The sequence below is a fragment of the Cupressus sempervirens genome, chromosome 8 (genome assembly GCF_028749045.1).
Source record: "Cupressus sempervirens isolate cs-2001-9-10 chromosome 8, ASM2874904v1, whole genome shotgun sequence".
NCBI classification, from domain to species: Eukaryota; Viridiplantae; Streptophyta; class Pinopsida; order Cupressales; family Cupressaceae; genus Cupressus; species Cupressus sempervirens.
In genome coordinates, this window is record NC_143125.1 from 812315394 (window position 1) to 812333047 (window position 17654).

At 37.8% G+C, this 17654-nt stretch overlaps 1 pseudogene; it reads left to right on the top strand.

Annotated features, from left to right (window-relative positions):
- The first annotated feature begins 771 nt into the window (after positions 1-771).
- Positions 772-17607, top strand: LOC149544893 (putative beta-1,3-galactosyltransferase 8; annotated as a pseudogene).
- The last annotated feature ends 47 nt before the right edge of the window (positions 17608-17654 follow it).

Sequence of the window (17654 nt, forward strand, 5' to 3'; positions counted from 1 at the left end):
TCTAGCACATCATTAGAAAAATGAAAATTACGTTCATACACTCCAATATCATTTTGACATGTTTGTTCAGTACTTGGTGTTTCCATGTCTATATTCATACCATTGTTATTTTAAATTTTATTTGGAATTTGAATCTTATTTTCATTTTGTCTTAGTATTTCTTTCAAGGCATGCATTTCTATTGGAGTTTGTTGTGCATGATTTTTTGAAAATTTATTGTAATGAAGAAAATATAAATCGTTTAAATCATAACTTGCTTCTAAAAAATCAATAATTTCATCACGAGAAAAAACTCAAGGGTTTCGAGACACACAATATTGAATGTTTGATTAAAATGTGCACCTGAATCTCCTTGTATTGGGATCTCTTCTTCAGCCTCTTCATCCATCGTGGTATCCTCAATGTCTTTCTCCTCTAAAATATTGCTCAACTCTCTAATTCTCCATCTTCTCTCTCATTGACATTGTGATCCCATGTTTGCACCAGTTTTGAATTCGAATCAACAACTTGCAAATTGTTAAAGAAGACAAGAAAATAAAATAATTATGATAGACATTCACTATTGTAGTTTGAAATTGTCATTCATTCATTGCAATAATTGAAAGATGCTTTGTGGGGCATCTTTTGGGGCCCAACAGGTACATCAAAATTGGGTACCTAATTATAAATCAAGCACCTAATTTTTAAATAATCGGATAGCTAATTATTTAAAAATTGAGTGTTTGATTTGGTTAACGACTAAATTCAAATTGGGTGCTTGGTTCTAGTGACATGGGCGGGAATTCGCCATGGGTGGGAATTCACATCAGGTTTTGCCTTGGGGAAAGGCATGGCATAGGCTTGGTGGTACCAAGCTTATGCCTTTATGAACCTATTTTTGACTAAGGCATTTAACTGACAATTTTAGGGACTATCATAATTTTTATATGGTCGTCCCCATTGAATTTTTTGACAAAATTAAAACCAATTATAGGTCTTACTATTCTAATTTCAGAAGTGTAAATTTTATAGTGTTATGAGTTCATTTTCTATTTTTCCATTATTTATTAATCAAAAGTATCTCTTAAACATTAAATAATGACTTTCACTAAAATTTTAATATCATTTTAATTTTTCATATTTTGTAAATTAATTTACATGTCATCAATTCTCACATAATTCTTTTAAGGTTAAAAATAAAAATAAAAAAATTAAAATTTGATTAAATTATGGCGTCTGTACATGAGAGGTTTTAGAAATTAGCTTAATCATCAATTAAAAATTAATAAAAAAATCCACTTAAAAATTCAAGAAAATTATTCTCATCAATATTTGGTGTGTTAGGTAACTTAATTTAAAAGGATTCACAAAAAATCATTTAGTTGTGTCAAATTATGGTGCTAGTACATGAGCATGGTATGCTCTTGAAACAAACATTTTGAAAAAGTGGTTTTTAAAGATCCATACCAAAAATATAATCTATCATATGGGTATAAAAATAAATTACATATTCAAAAAGAAGATTCCAGGCACTACAATTTTTATTTTTGAATTTTTTTATATTTAATTTATAAATGGCTCAAATTTTGGCATCATTTGACAATATATTTCAAAAATAGGAAAAAAACTTCTACTTTTTGGCCAAAAGTGAGACCAACTTCTTGCACTAACCCATATATGAATATTTTTACTATAGTCTCATAGGTTTAACTGACTGAAGCTACCAAACATCAACACTCCCTCTTAGCTAGGGGGGATAAACAAGAACATGAACAACATATTAACTCAATGTAAAAAATGGTTTCTACAATGTCAACTCATTTGATATCCTAGTTTATTGAATGCCAACTCATTTGGTAAATGTCAACTCATTTAACATTTGAAAGTTAACTCATTTGATATTGGATAAGTGCACCAAGTTGTGGTGCTAAAAGGGGGTTATAAGTGGACACCTTTTTTCTGAAATCAGCAATTTGTAAACTTCAACAAGAATTTGAAGATAGTTATACTCAAAATTTTAAGATATGACAAAAATAAAAGTAGTAGTCTTTTGAATCTAGTTTCTAAACTACTAATTTTTTTCAAAATTGTTTAGTTTTAGGTCATCAAAAAAGGAGGCCATAGAAAGTGCTATTATTTATTTCAAAAAAATATAGCACAGTACTAAGTGTGGCCCCCCTAAAATTTTAACTTTCTTTTGAAATTCTTTAATTGCTTTGGTCAAAAGTTATCTAACACTATGTAGTTTATCCTAGATTTTTTGGATAATTTTATAATGTGTATTTTATTTAATGAATTTTTTAATTAGACACATCCTAAAAATATGAAATATCTATGTGCTCCCCCTAGAAATGATTGAAAACTAATCTAAAATCAAAACTTCTTTTTTTTCAAAGTGTGTAGAATGGAGTCTAGTTTCTAAGAAACTAAGTTGTTGCAAAATTTGATGAATGAGCTAAAATCTATAGCCCAATTAGTACATGTTGGGTTTTGACAAAAAATGGACATATATTCAAAAGAAATTATAGATGAAAGGCTTAAAATAGTTCAAATAAAAAATAAATTATATGGTTATATAGCTAACACAGAGACCTACAATGTCATGTAACCTGATTTTATCGATGCTCAACCATGAGAAACTTAAAGGAGAGCACACAAGAAAAATCAATCATTTTTTGTATATTTGCAGCAGAACATGTCTCAGACCAGTTTACAGACTCCAAACCTTTGGGTTGGATCCCCAAGGCAAAACCAAACCTTAGGCTTGGTAGAATGCAAAGATTTGAATAGCGTGTGCACCCTATAGCATACACATGCTATTTAAATATTTTTAAATTTAAGTCTTAATAATGCATGCGTGCTTTAGTGTGCACACACTATTGAGACCTAAATAGTGCATAGAGAGGGAAGGAGAGAGGTAGAGTGAGAGTGAGAGAGAGACGAGAGGGGTGGGGATGGGTGTGTGTGTGAGAGAGAGAGAGAAAGTAGGGAATGGGAGAGGGGAGAGAGAGAGAGAAGGGGATGGGAGAGAGGGGAAGTGAGAGACAGAGAGAGAGTAGGGGATGGGAGAGAGAGGAAGTGAGAGAGAGAGTAGGGGATGGGAGAGAGAGGAAGTGAGAGAGAGTAGGGACGACAGAGAATACAAGATGGGAGAGAGAGGAAGTGAGAGAGAGAGAGTAGGGGTGGCAAAGAGAGAGTACAGGATGGGAGAGAGAGGAAGTGTGAGAGAGGGTAGGGGTGGCAAAGAGATTACAAGATCAGAGAGAGAGAGGAGGATGGGTGTGTGTGAGAGAGAGAAAGTAGGGCATGGGAGAGAGTGTGAGAGTGTGAGAGAGAGTAGGGGTGGAAAAGAGAGAAAGTAGGGGATGGGAAAGGGGGGGGGAGAGAGAGTAGGAGATGGGAGAGAGAGGAAGTGAGAGAGAGAGAGTAGGGGTGGAAGAGAGAGTATGAGATGAGAGAGACAGATTGAGAGTAGGGGATGGGGGAGAGAAAGTAGGTAGTGGGAGATGAAGTGGGAGAGGGAGAGTGAGAGAGAGAGGATGATGGGAGTGTGTGTGTGTGTGAGAGAGAGTAGGGGATGGGAGAGGGGAGAGAGAGGGGGGATGGGTATGTGTGTGTGTGTGTGTGTGTGTGTGTGTGTGCGTGTGTGTGTGTGTGTGTGTGTGTGTGTGTGTGTGTGAAAGAGAGAGAGTAGGGGATGGAACAGGGAAGAGAGAGGGTAGCCTGAGAGAGAGATAGAGTAGCCTAACAGAGAGAGTAGGCAGTGGGAGAGGGAGAGAGAGGGGGAATGGGAGTGTGTGTAAGAGAGAGAGTAGGGAATGAGAGAGAGAGAGTGTGAGAGAGAATAGGGCTGGTAGAGAGAGTAGGGGATGGGAGACAGAGTAGAGAGAGAGAGTAGGTGGTGGGAGGAGTGGGAGAGGGAGAGAGAGGGGAGGATGGGAGTGTGTGTGAGAGATCTAGAGAGTAGGGGATGTGAGAGAGAGAGGGGGGATGGGAGTGTGTGTCTATGAAAGAGAGAGAGTAGGGGATGGGAGAAAGGAGAGAGAGAGTAGGGGATGGGAGAGGGAGTGAGAGAGAGAGTAGGTGGTGGGAGAGGGAGTGGGAGAGGGAGAGAGAGGGGGGATGTGAGTGTGAGAGAGAGAGAGAGTAGGGGATGAGAGATAGAGAGTAGGGGTGGTAGAGAGAGAGTACAATATGGGAGAGAGAGTGAGAGTAGGGGATGTGAGAGAGTGTGAGAGTGAGAGAGAGAGTAGGGGGTGGTAGAGAGAGAGTAGGGGATGGGAGAGAGAGAGGGGGGATGTGTGTGTAAGAGAGAGAGTAGGGGGTGGTAGAGAGAGAGTAGGGGATGGGAGAGAGAGAGAGGGGGGGGATGTGAGTGTGTGTAAGAGAGAGAGTAGGGGTGGTAGAGAGAGTAGGGGATGGGAGAGAGAGTGAGAGTAGGGGATGGGAGAGAGAGAGAGTAGGAAATGGGAGAGGGAGTGGGAGAGCGAGAACGAGAGAGAGAGGAGCATGAGAGTGTGTGAGTGAGAGAGAGAGTAGGGGATAGGAGAGGGGAGAGAGAGTAGGGGATGGGAGAGGAGAGAGAGGGGGTGGGAGTGTGTGTGTGTGTGTAAAAGAGAGAGAGTAGGAGATGGGAGAGGGGAGAGAGAGAAGGCGATGGGAGAGGGAGTGGGAGAGGGAGAGAGAGAGGGGGGATGGGAATGTGTGTAAGAGAGAGAGAGTAGGGAATGGGAGAGAGTGTTAGAATGTGAGAGAGAGTAGGAGGTGGCAAAGAGAGAGTAGAGAGGGAGAGAGTGAGAGTGTGTGTGTGTGTGTGTGTGAGAGAGGGAGAGTGAGTGAGAGAGAGTACGGGATGGGAGAGAAGAGAGAGAGAAAGAGAGGGGGATGGGTGTGTGTGTGTGAAAGAGAGAGAGTAGGGGATGAGAGAGGGGAGAGAGAGTAGGCAGTGGGAGAGGGAGTGGGAGAGGGAGAAGAGAGAGGGGGGTGAGAGTGTGTGTAAGAGAGAGAGTAGGGGATGGGAGAGAGTGTGAGAGATAGTAGGGGTGGCAAAGAGAGAGTAGGGGATGGGAGAGAGAGAGTGAGAGTAGGGGATGAGAGAGAGAGTAGAGAGGGAGAGAGTGAGAGAGAGACAATAGGCAGTGGGAGAGGGAGTGGGAGAGGGAGAGAGAGAGGGGGATGGGAGTGTGTGTGAGATATCTAGAGAGTAGGGGATGGGAGAGGAGAGAGAGGGTGAAATTTTCTTTTTCTGATTTTATATGATATTTCAAGCCTCTAATTAGATCTTTAAGATCAAAAAACCAATCTTTCAAAGATCCACCAATTTCTCAATAAACCCCAAATCAGGTATGCCAAAAATAGTGCCAAAAGCTTCACAGCTTCACCTATTATTAATAAATGAGAAAATGAAATTTTTTACAAAACTTTCAATAGCATAATGGCCTAAAAAATTACATTTCCAAATCTGTATAGCATCTACACAACAGCTCACAAATGTAGGACAAAAACTATGCTCACCGGGCTCCCGAAATAACACAAAATATGCCTGGGAACACCACAAAAACACTAATAAACTATCTCAAAAGTTTAACCATGTCCCAATACATATATTCAGCTCTATTTTAACATCTTAAATTCTGAATTACAGCATCAACCCAAACTGATATGAAATACTCAACCGAAAACACCAAACTCTTACAAAAACACACCCAAAAAACCACAAATCTGCACTGTTCAGCACAAAGGCAAACTCTGCATGAGCATTCACATGGAATGGCTTCAAACTCCCATCCTTAGCCTTACTAGAAACCTGAAAACTCCCATTCTTGGGTCTCCTTCTCCACAAGTTTGGCAGCCTCTGAAGAATAACAAAGAAATGTGCAAAAATCCAGTCTTGGAATGAGCTCAAAATGCCTCCAAACCCCTTTAAAAGAGGGCATAACCCTAACTCATGTCTAGTAGGGGTTAATAAAACATATTTTAATAATAATTTTTATTTATTAGTGCATTAGCTTCCAAAGATTATCCCCTTTTTTTGAAACTTCACCTTTTTGGGCCTGCCTGCCTTAGCAAAGATTATTATTTTTAATTATTTGAAAAGGGGACATGAGAAGTCCTCCCCTTCCAAATATTGCTTGTCCTCAAGAAATGGCTGAAAAATAGACCAATCAATCCACCTAGATCCCAAATTTAGTCATGAACTATACTATTGTCAATTAACACAGGCTCCTGCAATATCCTCTGCAATATAACCAAGAGGAATCCATAATCAAACTGACAATTACTGCTCAACCAAACTCCAAAGTCACAACTTCCATAGTCAAAAACCCATGAGACACAAACTCTTAGAACATCAAAACTCAAGTAAAGTGAGAAAATCAAATTGCCAACATAGTAAATACCATCAACGCATCCCACTGGCCTATACAGAATGTACAATCCAACTCTGCAACAATGGTGAACACTCCCATATGAAATTGTACCAAGTATGGAGAATTCACACACTGTACAACTCCTGGAGTCAACACAACTCTGCAGATCACCGATCACTGTCTCATAACCATAACTCCCATGCACCCCTGATGGTGAAAAGCTATCACAAGATAAACAACAAGAAATGGAACCCAAACCAAGTTTGTCTGCCATCAACTCCTCAGCATAAGGATCAAATGCTAACTGATGTACATACCCTACAATATAATGTTGATAAAAAAAACCAACCTTAGTCAACAACTCACCATGAACAAATGATACAACCCACTATGAATGATCACCAACTAAGTCAGGAGATGTCATAGCCAAAGGAGTAGAATCAATAACAACACCCACTGAAGCATCACTCAAAAACTCTTGCTCTAAGTCATGTATTATCAAGCTATCAACTGTAGGACCTATCGCCATGCTGTGCCCATCACAACTCTCATCCCAAGGCATCAAACTATCCCATAACTGATGATAAGCACTAAGAATCAAAGTACATCTATGTATCATCATCTCATCAACATGGTCATCAAAGGTGAATTGATGAGCATACCTCACAATGTAATGTCGATAGAATGCGCCAATCTCAGTCAGTGGCTCAGATTGCAATCTAGATGTAACTAACTGCAATTGATCACTAACCAAGTTGGAACTAACTACTACCTCTGAAGACATCACCAAGGGAGTAGTATTACTAGTAGGAACCATGCCAACTGTTAGCTTACCAACATCACACATGGTCTTTGATACATCATCTCTAGTCTTCGTATCATTAGTACTAGATGTTGGGCCCATTTGCCGTTGCACCAAAAGCCATGACTATTAGTGAACATGGAACACCACATAATTAACCACCTATGGGCAGGGGAGCGCGTCGCATCACCCAACAATCTCCCCCTCGACGTGCATACCAGGTGCTTACGTGGGTTGGGAAGGCATCGGGGAGATTTGAACCCATGACCAAGCCAAAACTAGGCTCTGATACCAATTGTTGGGCCCATTTTTTGTTGCACCAAAAGCCATGACTATTAGTGAACATGGAACACCACATAATTAACCACCTATGGGCAGGGGAGCGTGTTGCATCACCCAACACTAGAGGTCACCACCATGTCAAGCATACCACAACAATCTGTTGCAGCACCCAACTTAACTAAACCTGACTCTAGTGGGGACAAACCCGATATGCCAATGTTAGTATCAAGGATGGATGCATCCCCATCTCCACTGTCTTTGAAAATCTCGACCATGGACATCCTCAGATCACCAAACACCATAGCTTGTGACTGTATAGAATCTGGTAAAGATTGTAGTTGCTCTAACTCCATGGTCACCTTAGCCAAATGAAATTGTGACTCCTTGAAAGCCAACTGTGTACTCTCAAGAATCTCAAAAGTCACCTCAATCTGCTGAGTAAGCTCACTCACCTCATCTTCCTTGGCCAACAATGCATCGTATGCTATACTACCCCACTCCATAAGATAATCTCTATCAGCTACCAACTGCATATAATCCTGTCTTAGAATCTGGATAGCCTCCCATAAAGAGTGGAACTCTATCAAGGAAAGATAACTACCTCCCTACTCATCACTAGTAGGAGAACCCCATCCATAAACTGCTAACATCATCAAAATGCTAGCAAGCAATAACAATGTCTCACTCACTAACTCTCAACTAATTAGACACATGATGGCACTGGCTAGACTGTCTCCTACAAATCTCCTCTGATGCACTGTCTAAAGGAGTATCCTCAAAGTTACTAATCTCTAGAGTATTACCATCCATATCTTGTGAATCAACTCCAAAGCTCATATCAACATATGGAGTATCAAAAACTATAGCACTGATGTCTAACTCCTTTGTACCAAAAGAAACTGCCAAGGAAACTAAATCTTCAAAACTACCCACTACATCCTCTTGGATGTCATCAATGCCAATATGATCTTGGGACTCATCTATACACACTGCCAAATATGAAAGATCATCAACACATTCTAGCAAGTATGGTCGACTAGATTTATGAACAAAGCCCAACACCAGTGTATAAAAACTAATACCAGCATCGAACAAGCTGTTGGCACAAGAAAAGACAACATCATGTAATCTACTAATCAAATCCATGATAGCACCCAAACAAACACTGCTACCAAAAAGTGTTAAAGATCTCTAGTCAACTAAATCTCAAATGCCAATATAACAATCTCGAGTCCATATCTGTAAACTAGAATCAGCTGGTAAGTCAAGAAAACTCCTCACTTGAGTAATATAACCAATACCAAGTAACTCCACATACCTGTCATGATGAGATAATGAAGTCACAATACTGTCTTTGTTCACTTTCAGTCGGCTGGACAAATCATGTGAAGTACTACCAGCCTCAACCTCATGTGATGAAGCATCTAACTGTGGCTAGTACTCTTTCTCAGCAAAGTCATGAATGCTCAATGTATACTCATCTCTACCAGGTATCTCACCATCATGCACAACACTATCCTCATAATCATCATCTGAACCCACTACGATGTAGTCACTGCCTGTTGTAACTATACCATCTTGAATACCTATGACATCACCCTTTGATGACCTATATACAATTGTCTCAATTTGAGTATCAAGTTGATCATTACTATCAATCTGCGTAATATCCTTTCTCACTACCTCCTTTGGCAGAGTAGAATCTGAGACCTCTACCTGGCTATAAGCTAGTTTCTCAAACTCCTCATGCAAGTTCTTGGTAATTGTGTCATCTACCCTATGAGAAAAATTGCCAAATAGAAATCTAGTCAACTTATCCACCTTAGCTGGGTCAGACAGCATGTCATTCATCATACGGTGGTGCTTAACCAACTGTTCAGACATGTCATGGCTTATTTTTCTAAGTTTATCTTGAATGTCTAAATAACCATCCTTTCTATTGTTCTAACTCTGGATATCAATTGTCCAAGATCGTGTCCTCTAAGACTCTATACTATACCTATCCATTCTAGATAAAGTAGAGTGTAACCCCAATATGTTATAACTTCTTCAAACACCAACAATCTTTATACTTCAGTTGTTTGACATTTCGTCAAACACTTTACAAGCAAGGGGTCGTATGACTGATATAATTTTTTAGATTGCTGCAAGGACTCTTGTTTCAATTTGCATCAAAGAGAATGCTTACAAAAAGACTCCAGATTGTCTAAACAATAACTTAACATGAATGTGCAACTAATTTGGCAATATTCAATACAAATATGAGACTTAAACTACTTGCAATATGCAGCTACAGCAACTAGTAATTATGACAAATACCTTGGATGTCTTGGAAGAATTTCTTTGCCATCTCATCTGGATAAGCCATACTTTTTCCTTCCTTGGATTTTGTACTTTTACTTTCAACTGGAGGTTTGATCAAAATTTCTTTATTCTTTTCTCGCTGCAAATATCCCTTTTCTCTTTCACTTAGTTGCATGCAACCATAAATTTTGACATGCAGGTGATTAGAAGCAACATGCAACCACCAAATTCACCAAGAACTAACATGAAAATGATTATCAGTAGCATGCAACAATAAATTTTGACATGCAGCTGATTAGAAGCAACATGCAACCATAAATTATGACATGCAAGATTTGGGTAGTTGTCAAAACTGACATGCAAACTTCTACAAACCCTCAGGTTGGCAAGATCATAGCTCTGATACCACTGAAATGTCTCTTTTTTTATTTTATATGATATTTCAAGCCTCTAATAAGATCTTTAAGATCAAACAACCAATCTTTCAAAGATCCACCAATTTCTCAATAAACCCCAAATCGGGTATGCCGAAAATAGTGCCAAAAGCTTCACAGCTTCACATATTATTAATAAATCTGAAAATGAAAATTTTTACAGAAATTTCAGCAGCATAATGGCCTAAAAAATTACATTTCCAAATATATATAGCATCTACACAATAGCTCACAAATGTAGGACAAAAACTATGCTCATCGGGCTCTCGAAATAACACAAAATATGCCTGAGAACACCACAAAAACACTAATAAACTATCTCAAAAGTTTAACCACATCCTAATACATATATTTAGCTCTATTTTAACATCTTAAATTCTAAAATACAGCAGCAACCCAAACTGATATGAAATACTCAACCGGAAACACCAAACTCTTACAAAAACACACCCGAAAAACTACAAATCTGCACTATTCAGCACAAAGAAAAACTCTGCATGAGCATGCATATGTAATGGCTTCAAACTCCCATCCTTAGCCTTCTTTGAAACTTGAAAAATCTTGTTCTTGGTTCTCCTTCTCCACAGGTTTGGCAGCCTCTGAAGAATAACAAAGAAATGCCCAAAAATTCAGTTTTGGAATGAGCCCAAAATGCCTCCAAACCCCTTTAAAAGAGGACATAACCCTAACTCACGTCTAAGAGGGGTTAATAAAATATATTTTAATAATATTTTTCATTTATTATTCCATTAGCTTCCAAAGATTATCCCATTTTTCTAAAACTTCACCTTTTTGGGCCTGCCTGCCTTAGCAAAGATTATTATTTTTAATTATTTGAAAAGGGGACATGACAGAGGGGGGATGAGAGTGTGTGTATGTGTGAAAGAGAGAGAGTATGGGATGGGAGAGGGTAGAGAGAGATAGTAGCCAAAGAGAGAGTAGGGGATGGGAGAGAGAGAATAGGCAGTGGGAGAGGGAATGAGAGAGGGAGAGGGAGAGGGGAGATGGAAATGTGTGTAAGAGATAGTGAGAGTACGGGATGGGAGAGAGTGTGAGAGAGAGTAGGGGATGGGAGAGAGAGTGAGAGTGGGGGATAGGAGAGAGAGAGTAGAGAGGGAGAGAGAGTGAGAGAGAGATAGTAGGTGGTGGGAGAGGGAGTGGGAGAGGGAGAGAGAGGGGGATGGGAGAGGAGAGAGAGAGGGGGGATGGGAGTGTGTGTGTGTGTGTGTGTGTGTGTGAAAGAGAGAGAGTAGGGGATGGGAGAGGGGGGAGAGAGTAGCCCAAGAGAGAGAGTGAGAGAGAGTAGCAAGTGGGAGAGAGAGTAAGTAGGTGGTGGGAGAGGGAGTGGGAGAGGGAGAGAGAGGGGGATGAGAGTGTGTGTAAGAGAGAGTAGGGGATGGGAGAGAGTGTGAGAGTGTGTGAGAGAGTAGGGGGTGGAAGAGAGAGAATGGGATGGGAGAGAGAGTGAGAGTAGGGGATAGGAGAGAGAGTAGGAAGTGGGAGAGGGAGTGGGAGAGGGAGAGTGAGAAAGAGAGAGGAGGATGAGAGTGTGTGAGTGAGAGAGAGAGAGAGAGTAGGGGATAGGAGAGAGAGTAGGTAGTGAGAGAGAGAGTAGGAGAGGGAGAGCAAGAGAGAGTAGGGGATGGGAGAGGAGAGAGAGAGAGAGTGAGAAAGAGAGTAGGGGATGGGAGAGGAGATAGAGTGAGAGAGAGTACAAGATGGGAGAGAGAGAGTAGGTAGTGGGAGAGGGAGTAGGAGAATGAGAGAGAGAGAGTAGGGGATGGGAGTGGAGAGAGAGTGAGAGAGAGTAGGGGATGGGAGAGGAGAGAGAGTAGGAGATGGGAGAGGGGAGAGAGAGTAGGGGATGGGAGAGAGAGTAGGTAGTCTGAGAGGGAGAGCGAGAGAGAGAGTAGGGGATGGGAGAGGAGAGAGAGTGAGGGAGAGTAGGGGATGGGAGAGGAGAGAGAGTGAGAGAGTAGGGGGTGGGAGAGAGAGAGTGAGAGAGTAGGCAATGGGAGAGGAAGTAAGAGAGGGAGAGCAAGAGAGAGTAGGGGATGGGAGAGGAGAGAGAGAGTGAGAGAGAGTAGGGGATGGAAGAGGAGAGAGAGAGTAAGGGATGGGGGATGGTGGGCTAGGGAGAGATTTATTTTTACATAGTGCATATGCACTATAGTGCATACATACTTTATAGTGCATACACACTATGTGAAATCACCAAAAAATGGTCATAAAGCAAGTTTGGGTCCCTGCTGATCCATATTCTACTTTTTGGTTCTTGTGCATTCTATTGTTCTAATAGAAAACATAGGTTTCAAGCTGTTGGAAGTTAAAAAACACTATTTGAAGAGTTTTTGAAGCTAGCAAACATCAAATTCAATCATTGGATACGCTATTTGAAGGCTTTTAAAATATTCTTTCTATAGAAAAGGTTAATGCAGTCCTTTTTAAATATTGTTTGTTGATATATAGAGACAAATTTGATTATAATTTGACATATTCTTTAATATATAGTGAATTCATTAAAAATTTTATGTTTAAATGAATTATTATTTAGAAATGGTTAGAAATTTGGCAAGTTGTTTGATATTTATTGTCCATTCATTGAAATAATTGTAATTTTTATATTTATTTGAATTATTTGTAATTTATAAATTGTAAGTAGTTCAGATGTTTGAATAATTTGACATATAGAAATCATCATCATGCCAAGGAAGAAACCAAAAACTCAAACAAAGGAAGAGAGGGAGGTAGATTTGGCAATTAAAAGAGATGAAATGAAACTACTACATGAAGAAAGAAAATTGAAAAGCAATAATGAAGAATTGACTTTCAAAGAGGAATAAGAACCATTGATACAAAGAAACAAAAAGGAAGAATTGGAAAGACAAAGAGAATGAATGAGACTATTATGCTCAAAAAGACAATTAAATTGTGAAGCTACACCATCTTTCAATATTGGAGTCATATCATCCTCTCATGTTGAAGAGACACTAATTTGTAGATCTGATGATGTACACATTCTATCATGTCATGTTGAAGGCACAACATCAACATATCAAGTAGTTGATATTCCATCTTTTGCATCTTATTACCAAGGCACATCATCTTTAGTTCAAGGTACACAAAATACTCAACCTTATGTTGATGTTCAAAATGTTGAGAGAATGGAAGATATTATAATACCTTGTAGAATTCATTTTAGAAGACTAAAATATTTGATTGATATTGATACCAACATTTTGAAATCAATGTTTGACAAGATTAGCAAGTGTACTTGTCAAAGAAAAGTTAATTGTATGTGGAGATTATTCTTTGAAGAATTAAATATTATAGGTCAATGCCAATTATTTTTTGAAATGATGATAAATTTGAAATTTAGGCCTATCATGAAGATTCTTGGGCTAAGAACAATGGATGATTCAAATGAAAAAAATATTGTAAAGAATCTAATGAGTGCTTATGACAAAGTGGGTTCTAAATCATGCATAAACGATAGTAATATCACAAGATGAGTACTTACATCGACAATAGTAAGTACCCAAATCAATAAAGCTTGAATCATGAGAAAGACAAGCAAAATATTGAAAATTGGTAGAGGTACTCTAAAGAGAGCCATGCTAAGGCATGAGAGATTGGAAGATCCAACAAAAAATGAGTTATGGACATTTATTAGTAGACTACCATAAAAGGATAAAAAAATTAGTGAAGCTTTGAAATTATTGATCAAAGATTTTTGGAAAAATAACACATGTGTTTCTGCTAATCAAAGAGATGTTGTAAGAAGGAGGATTGGTAGCCAAAATTGCGACCCACATGCGAAACATTTTTTGGACTCAACTCAAACATATTTTTTTGCAAAATTTATTGGTATGTATCCTCAAATTTGAATAAGTCAAAGATTTTTTGAGATGGGTAAATCATTTTAGGTGAATATAAATCACACACACACAACTTGTTGTTGTAGGATACATATTGAATTTTCTAACCATTTTGATGTTTTTAGGCATATATGTGTGTTTTTGCATTCTAAGTTTGTTTTGCAGGATTGTGACATGAATGAGCCACCAAGATCTTCAAGGGAATTCATATCCAACATTTTATGTGAAATAGGGGACATCCAAATTTTTTAAAAGAAATCATGCTTGGATGGTACATGCTTATTTTTTGGTTCTTTTCAACTTTTATCAACTTGTGAACATATGGATAGTACACATGCAATTGGAAATGAAATAGTAGATTATGAAAAATTTAAGACAGTGACATATGCTCTAAAAGATGGAAAATAGGGTAAAAAATGTGATTTAGTCATTGAAAAGATTCTAGTGTATGAGTTCATGAAGATTTTTCATGAAAAGATTATTTATGAGTATGAAAGGCATACACAGAGCTCGATGGTTGGATTTTCAATTCAAGTTGTGCAAGGATATGTTTCTACTAGATACCATTGTTTTGGTTGTAGATTTCATAGAGAACTAAACACTACAACCACAAAATGAGGTGCAAGAAAAGTATTATACTTTTCAACAAGTTTTCATATTTGTTCACATAACATTCATGCATTCACCTACAAGTACAAAGGATGGCATGAAGATTTTGAGGGAGTACCATTTTTACATTAGTGATGATCAATCACATTCTATGGAGTTTGTACATGGTTTTTTAAAACTATTTTATGGAGATTTGGTTAACAAGGGCATACCATATCGTCAACACATTATTTGGTTAGACAATTGTGCATTTCAATTTAAGAATGCACAGATGTTCTATTGGTTGAGTAGGATGCACAAGTTACGTATAATTCAATATATGTGAAATTTCACAAAGGTTGGTCATTAAAAGGGAGAGCACAATGGTACAGACACATGCATCAAAAGAGCCTTAGCTCGTGAAGAACTAAAGTACAAAGATGGAGCAATATTGACATGCAAAATCCATCATCCAGTGGTATAACACTACAATGTGCCTAGGTAAGGAAGGTGAGTCTACGGTTCACAATTTTTTTGGTTGATAGATAATACTAACATTGCACCATATGAGGATTTTTTACACACTAACAAGATCAAGTGAGTTCCACTCTTTTAGAAGCTCTGATGTAGGTTCATGGAGTATCCACATATGAAAATTGGCATCCTATTGTCCATCATGTGTAGAGGAAAATAGGGATGACTGTGAGTCGATTGAATGGGTGGACAAATGGCATAGACGAGTTTTGAACCTAGTTGACACCTATCATCCCCCACAAGCACTGAAAATGGTAGAGATGGATTCATCTATTGACTTTGACCACTTGTCTAATCTAGTGAAACCATATATATATATATATATATATATATATATATATATATATATCTTTATAATTTCAATATGTAACTTTATAACTTTTACCTAAGTATTTTCTAAATTAATGACCACATTTTATACATTTATCACTGCACGCCATGTCTTTTCTATTATTGCACCTAAAGATAATGAAGAAGGGACATATTATTATTTGTGTTTTTTTGTCCAAGCCAAACAAAAATTGGATCACTCGGTTATAGATGGTGAAGGTTAAGAGTACCATATCAGTATGGTCGTTATAACTGGCACATGGCTTAGACGATATTCTATGAAGAACCCTAACTTGTGCTTATTCAAGGATTGGCAAATAGAGAGGAAGGTTCTTCATTATTCAAACCTTGTTGTTGCATCAAATGTCCACTTGATAAAATATGGTGGAAAACCACATAATAAGATTTTTTAGAAAGTTTACGAGTCAAACCATGAGGCAATAATTGAGACATTAAAATGTAGAGAAAATCTAGTTGTTTCATTAGATTGAATAGGCAGAGATGGAGAGAGAGAAAGAGTGGTCGATTGGATCCTTGCAGTCATTATAAGCCAGGATACCAAATTGAACCAAATGTCAAATTTGAGTTATTTTATATGCAATAAGGACTTTGTAGGTCTTTAGATAGATTTAAATGCCTTGGGGTCTTTGGGAAAATATTTAGGTGTCTAGAAGATCAAAAGAAGCTGGGAGGAGTTGGAGTTTCCCTTTCTACCATTCCCTCCAAATTCATTGTATTCCTCTACCTTGCTTGTTTCTGCATTGGTACGTTATTTGCATATCGAATGTGGACTGTCCCTCACCCAGAACAATGTTGCAACCTCTCCCCCAAGACTATCCACATGACAAGGAAGGAATTTTTATTATGTGTAAGTGATGAGATAAGTTTAAATCATAGATTTTATGTTTTGATTTGTTTAAAATCTAGATACATTATTTTAATTTATATTAGATTCTTTAATAGGACCCATTTTTAGATTAGTCATTTGAATAAGAGAAAGTTTAGAATTTTTTGTTTAGATCAAAATGTAATGAAAGAACATGAAAATTGTTAGAATGTGAATGCATTGTGATGTAAAGTCATGATTGTGTGCATGTAACTAGAAAATTGAAACTGGCAAAAGCAAGGATATAATGGGAGAAGCTTCCAGGACTCATCAAGCCATTTAGTAAGCCACTTGATCATTGCTAGAAGCTCAAACAAATAATTCTTTGCATTTGGAACATTGTTACCAATAATGATATTATGACTAACATGATTTTATCTTTTATTTGTTTTCCCATCTATAATTATATCAAATAAACTCCAAAAAAAATTTATTTTTGAATCATAAACTTATAAAACCCATCTTATAATGCTAGATTGAATTTTGATGTGTTATCATCTAAGATATATATAAATGTATGAGAAGTTTAAATTAGCTAAATCTATTGGGATAAGTGGTATTGTAATAGATGGCTTTAAGATTCATTTGAAGAATATAAAGGGACATGAGTGATGCATGTCATTAGACAAAACAATTTCTTCACTGGAAATGAAATTAGGAGTAGCAAGAGTTGAAAATGGAATGAAGATGAATGGAGTGGAGAAAGAAAATAAATCTTCAGCCAAAAAAGCATTTGTTGTGGTGGGAATCAACATTGCTTTTAGCAGTAGAAAATGATGTGATTCTGTTTGACGCACTTGGATGCCACAAGGTCAACAACTATACTCAATTAAAACACTTGTAACAATTGTAAGTTTTTAAATTTGAATATTACTATGTCTTATTTGAAGCCCACGAATAAAATAGGAAATGGGAAATGAGAATGGCAGGGGCAAAGCTGAAGAAGTTGGAGGAGGAGAAGGGGATAGTGATAAGGTTTGTGATTGGGCACAATGCTACACCAAGTGACATTTTGGATCATTTAATTGAAGAAGAAGATGTAGAGCATAATGACTTCCTTAGACTCAAACATGCTGAAGGCTACCATCAGCTCTCAACAAAGACCAAGATCTACTTCTCTACAACACTCACTAAATGGGATGTTGATTTCTATGTTAAAGTTGATGATGACGTGCATGCCACTCTAGATACATTATCATCATTCATGGTTTCATCTAAATAGCATATTTTATGTTATAATTTGTTTAGATAATTCATGTGTTTGTTTTT